Source organism: Podarcis melisellensis, assembly GCF_964234715.1.
Source record: "Podarcis melisellensis genome assembly, chromosome: 1".
NCBI lineage: Eukaryota > Metazoa > Chordata > Lepidosauria > Squamata > Lacertidae > Podarcis > Podarcis melisellensis.
Window position 1 is genome coordinate 29,383,739 of NC_138528.1, and position 12,054 is coordinate 29,395,792.

The window sequence follows — 12,054 nt, forward strand, 5'->3', positions numbered from 1 at the left end:
AGCTCTATTTATTTAGTAAGCTTACATGCTGCTTACAATACATAAAATATCTCGAAGGGGTTTACAATAAGGAGCCAAAGACTTTAAAAACAGTAAAAGATCATGGACTTTAAGATATGCAGCAAACTCAGTATACAAAAACAGATAACATATGCAAATAACATCATTTTAAAAACCCAAATGCAATACAGTCCTTGAACTAATAAGCAATATGATCCAGCAATCCGCCAGGAAACGTCTAACCAAAGAGATACTGGCTTGGTTCGCATACCATCCTATACCAAACCATAGTTTAGCACACATGTGCAACTGTGCAGGCCCTGGTAGAGGAGAGTGCAGCTACTCTGCACTGTGGTCAGTCCATTGCTGCACTGTGCTAAGCCACAATTTGGCGCAGTGTGTCATCTGAATCTGGGCTTGTGATTTAGCTATTTCCAGACTGTATTTCCAAAGCTGTAAGCAAGGTTCGTCCTATAGTTTACAGCTTCTGGTTTGTCCAGAAGAGCTAAAGCACAAGCTCAGGTTTGGATGACAAGATAAGCCAAACCAAACCACAGTTTAGTGAAGCACAGCAGAAAGACCATGGAGAAGCAAAGTATTGGTGTAATTTGGAAATATGGGTGAAATTGCACTAACTGCTTGGTCTGTGTCTCGTCTCCCAGGGGTGGCTAACCTACAACCCTCTGGACTTTGATGTACTCTAACTCCCATCAGCTCCAGCCAGCCCAGCCAACGGTCAGGGAGGATGGGATTTGGAGTTCAACTGTTAAGACATGGGTACAGCCCTGTTCACTCTGAAATCACCAAGAACCATGAACAATAGGCTGCTGGATTACATAGACCTCAGCCTGAACCAGCAAAGCAATTCTTGTATTTGTTTTCCACCAGCTCTTAAATGGTCCCAATGCCGGGGAGGCGGCAAAGCACCAGTTGCAGTGAACTCACTTAAGAAGAGCCCTCCTTGTTGGATCAGGCCAAAGGCCCAACTAGTCCTGCCTCCTCCATGGCAACTCGATGCCTGTGGGAAGCTCACAAGCAGGATCTGAGTGCAGCTCTGCCTCGTGCTCTATGACAAGGACTTAGGAGCCTATCCTCTATCCTCTTTACACTTGTGGTTTCTTTTTTATTCATACCCGAGAAGCGTCATTCCCCGATTTAGACTCCGTTCCAGACACCAGGATCAGCCATCATCACTACTGCGGTGGAGTCCGTCTGAGCTCCGCTACAAAACAAAAACAAACAATAAGTTTTGGAAACTGAGTGACTTGAGCTGTACATGCCCTCTGGTATTCTTTACATCATTCTTTGTAATAATCCAGTGAAACGTGTCTTGCCACACCCCTCCAACCCTTGCAAAACAAACATCTGTTTTGAGAGCCAGGAGTGTCCTGCTTAGATCTTCAGACATCCAGCTGAATTGGCAGCCCCTGAATTGCTCAGGCCTGTAAGCATTTGTTTTCACCTGCCAACTTCCTTTGTTTCTAATGATCAACCTAAACAGGACATGGTTGGCAGTGAGGTAGAACAAACACAGCAAATTTGTTTCACTAAACTTGTTGCATGCTGCGTGTGATAAGCTTTTTAAAAGTGGAATGCATGCACACGATTTACATACTCTTTAATCAACAAAAACTTCTGATTTACATGAAACAATATAAAATAATTATTAAAAATACAAATAACTTTCAAAAGTTAAAAAACCAAGCCGGCATATTTTTTAAAAATAAAAAATATAACACAATGAAATAAAACAACAAGTATGTGTGAAGCACCCTAATTTGGAAATTAATGTTCAGCTACTCTGAGAACTGTAGCTCTGAGTGGGGAACAAGGATCTCCTAACAACTCTTAGCACTCTTAACAAATTACAGATCCCAGGATTCTTTGAGGAAAGCCATGTTTAAAGTGGTATCATAGTGTTTTAACTGTATGGTGTGAAGGTGTGGCCACAGTCTCCCTCTTTCGACAGACAGTCAGGTTGTGTATCCATAGCAGTGACCAGAGGAGGAATGACTGATGGGAGGAACACAGAGAGAAGAAACGCTACGGTGCATCTACAGCAGCACAACCAGGCACCTTCATCTGCCCCACCTGCAACAAAACATGTCTCTCCCTTATCGGTCTCTATAAGACACAGCACACCCCCAAAGGCACAGTCCTCCATTGTCTCCCAAGACAGAGGGAAGCCAACTCCCCCCTTCAAATGGGCAGTGGAAATAAGTCTCTCTTGTCTTTCAAAATGGCAGCAGAGTCTGCCCTCTGTCTGAGTGTGCAGCTCCTTTCTGCCTGTGCCTGCCTTCTCTCTCCTCCCCTCTTTATGTAAACAGAAGGGAAGTCGCCATCTGGCACTGCCAATTGCTGCATAATTCATTCCCCTTTTGTTAACAAGAGTGACCCTCTCACAGAGAGAGCGTCTGGACCAGAGAGACTCCTAGGAACCTGCAGCTTTGAGTTTATTTTTCCCTGGCACAGAGAAGGCTTTTCAGGGTCAGCATTCAGGATGTTTCCACAGTTTATAGCTTTCCTATGCAAGAAAGCACCCTCCATGGCTTCTTCCATGGGTGTTACCATCACAATAATCCTATGAAGCATGTTAGGCCGAGAGGTAATGGCCAATTGGCTCAAGTGTGTTTACATACATATATAATTTTATTTTTATGCTACTTTTCCTCATATCAAACCATGCTCAAGGTGGCTTGCAACATGAAAAAATACATAGGTTGACTTCCAGTCAGCGCCAGCGATTAATGGCGGATTTCCCTCTGAGCTCCGGAGGGAGTCTGCTCCGCGGGTTCGGGTCCTGCCGCTACGGCGAAGCGGGGACCCCCAAAAATCACAGGCGGTGAAGCCTGTGAACGAGGAGACTCGGCGGGCACCTTTTGTGCCCCCCCCAAAACTGTGAAGGAGCCTTTTTAAAGGCTCCGGAACAGCAGCGGGTGAGCGGCGCGGTGCTGAGAGTTGTTTACCCAGTCCGTGGAGTGAAGCCGCATCGCCATTATCGGAGAGCGCTGATTTCTTCCTGAGAATTGGACTTAAAAGCAACTACTCGTGAGTAGGATTAAAGGATTAATTGAAGCTAAATTTTGATTAATTTTGGCACCGAAACCGCCAAATAACACCCCAGCCCAAGTGTCTGTTCAGCAGCCTCAGCTTTTGCAGTTGGAGTCAGTTCGGGCCCCAACCTCCCAGGCCAGGTGGAAAAAGGCCTGCAGGGCAGAGAGCAGGTCTTCCAGGATTCTCAGCCAACATGGGCTCTGGCCTCTTCAGCAGCCTCAACATTTGAGGTTTCACAATGTTTACATGTGATGTACACATGCTGGGAAACTGCAGCCAATTATACCTTCCCTATACAAGGATGTGAGACCTTCACACATTAAGAAGCACTAATAATTGTCACACATTTTCACACATAGAAGCATCTTTGCGTAGAAAAAGAAAGGGGGCGCACACAGCAGCTTTTATTCTGATTTTAGGTGCATCCCGTTCTCCCTACTTTACAGATCTGATCAAAACCAAATGCTCATAGGCATGGAGTAGAAAACAAGAGTTGGGATGTCTCTTATCTTTTTAGTTCAGGGTATCAAGACTCCTGCCTCTTCCTGCTGAAGTAGACACAGCTTTGCCACATCATCAATATTCCTTTTCTTTGTCTTCCCTTGAACTCCCACTGAGCCTTCCTGTCAGATCTACCAGGGTTGGTGACACTTGCTAATTATGTTAATGAGAGATTTTTAAGAATGTAATCTCATTTCTTGGGGGCTCTGCACTCCTAGTTAGCTCAAATGAGAGTCTGGGGGGAATGTGCAAATATGCAGTTCTCTATCTGTGCTCTGAAGTTCTTGGAGGGGATTCCACAAGCACTGACCTCCTTTCTTCAGTCAGCCAAACAATATTACCGAATACCAATCTTGCTTCCCTGCAATATCCAGTCTGTTTCAGAGTAATCTGTCTCCTACGTCCCTTCTCACAAAACAAATGCAGAGGCATCCCTCTGGCTCAGTTTTTCCTAAACTAAAACCTTGGTTACCTCAACAATGCAAACAGAAGAGCTCCATCAGTACTGGGGAAATCATCCAAAATGTTAAGTGCACAGACACTCACAAGGGGAACAACACACTACTGTGCCAGTTTCCATTTATACTTCTTTTCCACTGCATTTTCTCAAGGTCCTGCCTTTTATTCCCTCCTTCCAGTTCTCACATGAACTGATAAACAGTAGGCCACATTCACACCATAAAGGACTATGGTACCACCTTAAACAGGCATGGCTTCCCTCAAAGAATTCTGGGAGCTGTAGTTTAAGGGTGCTGAGAGCTGTTAGGAGATTTTATTCCCCTCCCAGAGCTATGATTCCCAGAGTTCCTTAATATGAGGGATTGACTGTTAAACTACTCTGGAAACTGGAGCTGGCGGGGGAGGGGGGAGGAGTTCTCCTAACATCTCTCAGCACTTTTAATAGAGTTCTCCTAACATCTCTCAGCACATTTAATAAACTACAGCTCCCAGAAGCCCTGACTGCTTAAAGTGGCATCATAGTGCTGTGAATGTATTGTGCGAATGTGGCCAAAGTCACTTTGCACCGCATAGCTGTTCTGTTTCAGACAATACAATAAAGCAAATCACCAACACCAGAAAGGCCAACTTCCCTATACAGTCATACCTCAGGTCACAGCCGCTTCAGGCTGCGTTTTTTTGGGTTGTTGTTGTTGTTGTTTAGTCGTTTAGTCGTGTCCGACTCTTCGTGACCCCATGGACCAGAGAACGCCAGGCACCTCTGTCCTCCACTGCCTCCCGCAGTTTGGTCAAACTCATGCTGGTAACCTCGAAAACGCTATCCAGCCATCTCGTCCTCTGTCGCCCCCTTCTCCTTGTGCCCTCCATCTTTCCCAACATCAGGGTCTTCTCCAGGGAGTCTTCTCTTCTCATGAGGTGGCCAAAGTACTGGAGCCTCAGCTTCACAATCTGTCCTTCCAGTGAGCACTCAGGGTTGATTTCCTTCAGTATGGAGAGGTTTGATCTTCTTGCAGTCCATGGGACTCTCAAGAGTCTCCTCCAGCACCATAATTCAAATTTTTTTGGGTTACAGACCACCAAAACTCGGAAGCACCAGAATGGGTTACTTCTGGGTTTTGGCGGTCGCGCATGCGCAGAAGTGCTAAATCGCGCTTTGCGCATGCACAAAAGTGCCGAATCACAACCCACGCGTGCACAGACACGCCACTGCAGGTTGCAAACGCTGCAGGTTGCGAACGTGCATCCTGCACGGATCATGTTCACAACCCAAGCAACCACTGTACCTGAAAAATGTTAAAGTAGCATTTCCTAAATAGTATGACAGATGTCATGAGATACTGGCCGCCTACTAACCTGTGCCAAATTTTACGCACGCTTAGCGTCCCAATTCTAAGTACAAACAGTACAGCTTATTTCCCAAGTGCTGTGTTTAGACAAATCAGCAAGACTCTGGTGCATGTAACCAGTGTACAATTGCAAAAATTAAGTATAACCAACTAAGAACAGAAGGGAGCTAGTAAGGTAAAGGTAAGGTAAAGGTACCCCTGCCCGTTCGGGGCAGTCTTGCCAGACTCTAGGGTTGTGCGCTCATCTCACTCTATAGGCCGGGAGCCAGCGCTGTCCGCAGACACCTCCGGGTCACGTGGCCAGCGTGACGAAGCTGCTCTGGCGAGCCAGCACCAGTGCAGCACACGGAATGCCGTTTACCTTCCCGCTAGTAAGCGGTCCCTATTTATCTACTTGCACCCGGGGGTGCTTTCGAACTGCTAGGTTGGCAGGCGCTGGGACCGAACGACGGGAGCTCACCCCGCCGCGGGGATTCGAACCACTGACCTTGCAATCAGCAAGTCCTAGGCACTGAGGTTTTACCCACAGCGCCACCCGCGTCCCAATTGCAAAAATTAAGTATAACAAACTGAGAACAGAAGGGAGCTAGTACCAGTTCAGAATTACTGCCCATTAACCATTTATTCTTCCCCCAGGTGTAAATGGTCATCAATCTGTATCACTATTCATTAAGCATTTTAATGAGGTCCTTACAGTATGTACTGTATGTCACTTAGAACCTATATGACTCACAGAAGGATTGCCTCCCTCCCCCCACCACCCTGAGGTTTGCAATGTTTTTTGTTGGCAAGGCTGTTATTTTAAAGAGAGGGACCAACCTAGTGAAGCTACCCTTCTACTACATCTGAAATTTGGTCCATCTAGCTTTTACTGTCTACACTGTATACTCTACACCAACTGGAAAACAGCTCTCCATGGTGTCAAGCTGGATTTGCCAGGGATCGAGTCTGGGATCTTTTGCTTGCAAGGCACTCTCACTACAGCCTTTTCTTACATCACAGCCCTTATTAAAGCTTAACTTTTAACTATGAATTGTGTATCCACATCAATTCACTTCATTTTGGCAAAGCCCCCTCCTCATTTAGATCCTTGCAGATGCTGGATTCTAGCAAACAGGTACTATGTAAGCAAATTGCTTCAGTCTCTAGCATTCAACCTTTATAATGGGACAAGCCAAAGTAGCTCGTACGACTTTAGAAAAACTCATGCTTTTATGAACAAAATAATAATAATAATAATAATAATAATAATAATAATAATAATAATAATAATAATTTATTTATACCCCACCCATCTGGCTGGGTTTCCCCAACCACTCTACAAAGCTTCTTCTTTGACAAACAACCTCAGGCAAACATTGCTTTAGACCAGAATCTGAGCTATTCTGAGTGGAGGTAAATTTATTTTTCATCTCCAGCTGGGGGGGGGGGGGAATTGCAAATACCTATAATCAAACCTCCAAATGTGATTGTTAACATGCAGTCTGTCGTGGGTGTGCATCCTCCAAAAGCCACTTGAACATCTTCCTAGCACCAGACTCAACAAATAATCACAATGACAGAAATAGGAAGATGTGACAAAAGCTAATTACAAGAAAACTCAAAAGAATATGCCCAAGCAAGTTGTATTGGCTTGTTTTCTTAATTCTATTCATAACCGTCCTCCCCTGCAATTAGACAGTACTAATGTAATTTGATAGCAGATCAAAGTCAGTTTAAATTAGGTTTTACGAGGGGGATAGCACAAAAACTCAGCACAAATGTTATTTGATTTTTAGGAGCCCTAAATGTCAGTCATATGCTCAACTTCCTCCTCATGCTTTGGTTTTGTCTTCTGAGCTCACTGCTCCTGCCGTTCTGGTCTTTCGACATGCCTGAGTGGGAGGTCTCCACCTTGTAGCAATGCAGCGTTCGGCAGTGGGGTCATCTCGGATTAGCTGTTCTTTGCTGCCCAGAGCCAAATCGACAAATGAATGAAGCTCAGCCATGTGCATGACTTGGGTTGCTGAGAGCGCAAGGTCAGTGGAGACCCCCAGGGAAAGAGGGAAGGGAAGCCTTTAGCTGGTTACACTGACTCAGCACCGCCGACAAATCGATAGCTAGCACTGCCTGGGAAAGATGTCTCAATAGAGGCCTCAGTGCTGAGTTCAGCACAAATATCAGGTCATGACATGCAGCAACTGGGGGAGGGAGAATAAAAAGGCTGCATTGACCTCCAGCACGCTTCACTTTCATTTGCCAAGAAAAGAACAAAGCGACCAGGTCTTGACTTGGGTCAATAACTTTTGAGATTTCAAATGAGAGCAAAGGGAAATTGAAACGAGACAGGAAATGAACCACAAACAGTGGCATATGAATTGGGCTCCATAACAAACCTGTGTTTCATAGAATCATAGAACTATGGAGTGGGAAGGTACCAGTGTTAGAAACTGAGGTTTTAGACATTTAATTTTGATGCTCCCTCTCTCCTCCTCCTTCTCCCCCCCACCCCACAGCTTCTCTTTGCATAGGGCTACTTTTTACCCAGGTTCTGACATCCACAAAAATGCTTCTTGCACATTGACACAAAATGTGACTCACACTTACGAAAAGCTCTGTGTGACTATGGCTCTCTCTCCCCCCCCCCCCATTACAACTCACATGATTTTGAAAGGAATGTGCTCCCACCTGCATGCATTTCTGAGGAAACTGCCATGATTTATCCAAACATATACTCATCAGTACGGACACCACGTGTGCGTTCTGTATTTGGCTAGGCCAGAGGTTTTTAACTGTTTTGATTCCACGGCTCCCTTCACCAACTACATTCTGTGGCACCCCAGTGGGGCTCAGGAGTCCAGTTATGTCACCCCCTTGCCTGCAGATCTGGCAGCCTCTCACCCTTTTTCAAACACCCTCCCTTGTGGAGTGTTCTCTCCTCTCTCCTTGGGAGTCGTCTGGGCAGCGGCTGCCACCGTCCCTGGCCTCTGAGCTCCCCCTGCCCCAAAGAGAGGTGCCTCCTCACACTGCCCCACAGGAGCCTGGCACTTGTCTGTCCATTCCTAACAGCAAGGGCTGGCTGGCTGCACTCCCTTGCCAGCTTGCTTGCTTACTCCCGGGCTGCCTCAGCTCCTGGCAACCAGCACCCCTTGGCCAGCCGCAGAGGCACCACTCGCCTGGGGAGTTTATAGCCAGGGCTGCTGAAATAAACAATTGTGCAAGCCTTTGGGAGGCAGAGACATGAGAGGGCATCAGAGGGGGGAGGGAAGGAAAGAGGGACAGATGCCAGTGTTGCCCAAGGCACCCCTGACCATCACTCAAGGCACCCCAGGGTGCCACGGCACACTGGTTGAAAACCACTGGGCTAGGCTACTGGAAACGGTACACAAAAACTCTTTAGGACAAGTGATTCACAATCTAACACTTGGGTGGACAGCTCCCAGGTCGACAAACCAGACTTGATCTGTTTTCTCTCATCAGTTCTCTCTTGCTCTTATTTGAGAATCCTTACACTTTCTCATTCTCCCATAGTAAATATTTACTTTCCCCTGAGAAACGTACTTATGGATGATATTGTACAAATAAGCAGTGCTGTTCCCCATAACATCTCTACAAAGAATCAAAGCCTAAGAAGGCACTGGCACCCATGGCATTTGGCCATTTGGGCACCCATGCCATAAGTGAAATTCTAAACATGAGATAAAGTTACAGTATGAACCTGCCTAGGCCCTGAGATCATCATCTGAGACTCTTTTCTGTGCACTACTTCCAAAGGAAGGTGGCAATGACAGACTAGGCCTTCTCTGAGGTAGCCCCCTCCCTAGGAAGAACCTTGCAATTATTTCAGCACCAGGCAAAACCTGGTTTTTTTATTTATTTCCCAGGCATTATTAATGTGATTTTATCATTCTATTTTTTACCTGGCTCTAAATTGCCTTGAGAGGTTTTTTATTGGTAGCAAATGATACAGAAATGTAATAAATCTAACCCAGTACATACAAGGTCCCACCATCCCATGTTTTTTGGGCTTGTCTACAGAATGGGATAGTTGTCCTCTCTGTAGGTTTATCAATAACATCCTCTTTAATGCTGTGTCATGCTTCTGCAAAACACACAGAGGCTGGGCCTGGGATCGTGGGCTTAGTGTGCACTTGCCTGGGGTGGACCTTGCTGGATGTTGAACGGCTGGCTCTGAACCTAAGAGAGGAATGAACTCACAGGAGAAATAAACATAACAAAAAATCATACCCAATAGCTTGCAAGCGATACAGAAGTACGAAAACGGGACATGAAACAAGATATTGTAGAATAATCTCTCATCTCTTTTCATATGGCACAGTCCAATTGCAAAAGGATTCAACACTCCAAAGGATCTCTGCCTATTTCTCTAATTTTCCCCATGTTTGTTTATGATACACCTATTTATGCATTAACACGCCCCAGCTAAGACGGCAGTTTCTCCAAGAAAACAGCAGGTTCAGGCTCCTGTTTTTGTTTTGTTTTGAGGAGCAGAGCAACTTAGCAGAGGCACATTTAGCCCTGGTTGAATGAATTCCTGGCTGAGATCGCCTTATATCCACAGTGCAGCTTGCCTTTCCCACATTCCCAGCAGTAGCTTCCTCCCTGAAATTGCTCCAGAACACCTTGACCAAGCTAGCACTGAAGAGATCAGGAAGGGAGCATTTCAGCAAGGCACAGGATGTGAATTTATTTACTTGCTGCATTTATAACCTGCCTTTCCTTCCCCTGCCCCCCCCAAACAAATAAAATGACACACAGTGGTACCTTGGGTTACATACGCTTCAGGTTACAGACTCCACTAACCCAGAAATAGTGCTTCAGGTTAAGAACTTTGCTGCAGGATGAGAACAGAATTGTGCTCCGGCAGCGCAGCAGCAGCAGCAGGAGGCCCCAGTAGCTAAAGTGGTGCTTCATGTTAAGAACAGTTTCAGGTTAAGTACGGACCTCCGGAACGAATTAAGTACTTGACCCCAGGTACCACTGTACATGGTTCTCCGCACCATCCTTTTATCCTTACACCAACCCTGTGAGGTAGGCCAGCCTGAGAGGTATTGACTAGCAAGCTCCAAGACAGTGTGGAGATTTGAACTCAGGTCTCCGTTGTCCCAACCACTACACCACACTATGTGTGACTATGTGTACACACAAGACACAGGACCCCTTTACTTTTCTGTGCAAGTTTGCATTTAGATCTTGATTTTTTTTTTTAATTAAAAAAAAGTAGTTGGCTAGGAACTAAGTGATATTCACCAGGCTATACATTTCTCTTGGAATAATTAGCAGTCAATTAGTCCTAATTGTTTATGTGGGACGTAAATGAGCTCAGCAGCTGTCGTTAGCATCCATATAATAGTAATGAACAATTTTAAAAACCCTACTGCTCAAACTGCAACTGCCCATTTTCATTTAATTAGAGCATGATTACTGGAGATCCACTTGGGTGCAATCGCAGGGGAAGCTGGGCTGAAAGGATAACTTTAAAGAGCCTCTGGTCCATTACCCCGGGGAAGAGAAGATGTACCCACAAGGGTCACCCACATTTTCAGGCCCATGGGCACGTTTGCAAAATGGGGAAACTTCTGAGGTATCACAGATCTACCAGAGCCACACATACACTTGCCCTGCAACTATGCACAAACATGCACACTCTCTTTCCCTCCTCCCTGCCAGCATTTAGGCCTGGCATTTCTCTTTTTTCCGGCTCAAGGGGGCAAGTGAGCTTCCTCAAAAGTACAGCTGAACAGACAAGACTTTACCTTCTCAATTTCTAATTTCAGCAGGGGACTGACTGGGGCAGTGGGGGAGGAGAGGCAGGAATGGGACTCTATGGGAGCCAGGAGGTGGTTCTATGGGTGCAGGTGCAAACCCAGCTCCTGCATTGGTGACTGACGATATACCGTGGCCTGCAAATGTTTTCCTGCCATTCTGAAATGTTTTTAGAGTTAAGAAGTCGTAGAACTTCCCTTGGTAACTCCAAACCCCATGCAACCCCATATTTTGGCCTTCAGCGTTCTAGGTGCTCAAATCCAGCTCCTTCTGAGGAATAGCCATGAGGACACCAACACCTTCTTTGTTTGCTTGTCCATTTACAGAGGCGTTTGCCTGGCCCTCGCTGGAAGCTTTAATGCTGGACTAAGTGGAGATTTGGACTCATCTAGCAAGAGCTGTGTTCTTCAGGGAGCGCCTAGACTACACTCCATTAGGCCGACTCCAGGACTGAGGGAGTCCTCAGCTAGTTGCCTCTCTGTGAGCTCCTTCCTTTGCATGGGGGGCCTCCCATTTTTATTTTTATTTTGGAGGAGGAAGGAGGTTCCTTTAGTATAGGAAAGCAGTGGGCTATTTTTCTTCAGAACTGAAAGGATCAAGACAGCTCCTCTTGGAGCAGGCATGGCCAAACCTGGCCCTCCAGCTGTTTTGGGACTACAATTTCCATCATCTCTGACCACTGGTCCTGTTAGCTAGGGATGATGGGAGTTGTAGTCCCAAAACAGGTGGAGGGCCAAGTTTGGCCATGCCTGTGACTTGGAGCTACCAAACTGTCCGCTTGGTTGTAAGTTGCTTTGGTTTGCCTTGGGCAAGATAAAGTGACTATCAAATTCTATAAATAAATGAATAATAAGCTGCCTTTGAACCAGAAGATTGCTCCTCCTACCTCACTACACACTAACTGGCAGCAGCCCTTTCCACCACTAAA

At 46.0% G+C, this 12,054-nt stretch overlaps 1 protein-coding gene across 5 annotated transcripts in view; it reads right to left on the minus strand.

Moving 5' to 3' along the window:
• The window catches only part of TMEM63C (transmembrane protein 63C), a 64,282-nt gene that overhangs the window by 29,772 nt on the left and 22,456 nt on the right, over positions 1-12,054 (minus strand). For 4 of the 5 annotated variants that reach the window (XM_081910367.1, XM_081910370.1, XM_081910369.1 and 1 more), the window contains 2 exons: positions 9,495-9,536; positions 1,134-1,222 (listed from right to left, as the gene is read on the minus strand). The gene's annotated coding sequence lies outside the window, so the exon portion shown is untranslated. The remainder of the gene's footprint in view (positions 1-1,133; positions 1,223-9,494; positions 9,537-12,054) is intronic. The other variant, XM_081910368.1, reaches the window with a different exon arrangement.